Below are 318 nucleotides of genomic sequence, written 5' to 3' on the forward strand. Positions count from 1 at the left end.
TCTCTCTCTCTCTCTCCCAGTCATCTTTCTCTGTTCGTCTTGGCCTGTGTCTCTGCCTCCTTTCCCCTCGTTCTTCATAAGTCTCAGTGGTGGACATCATTCTTCTGCTGTGATCTGGGCTGCTTTTTCTTATTCTGGGAAATGTGTCACCTTTCTTCATCCCCACTTCTACCTCTCTCTCAGTGTCTTTCTCTACATTCAACTGTGGCCTTCCATTTCTGATTCTGTCATCTTCCAGTCTCCTTTCTCTCCACTCTCTTTCAGTAGCTCTTTCTCTTTCATAGTATCTCTCCCGTAGGTCCATATCTTTGTATCTTG

This window comes from Monopterus albus, unplaced genomic scaffold (genome assembly GCF_001952655.1).
Source record: "Monopterus albus unplaced genomic scaffold, M_albus_1.0 scaffold107.1, whole genome shotgun sequence".
Classification (NCBI taxonomy): Eukaryota; Metazoa; Chordata; class Actinopteri; order Synbranchiformes; family Synbranchidae; genus Monopterus; species Monopterus albus.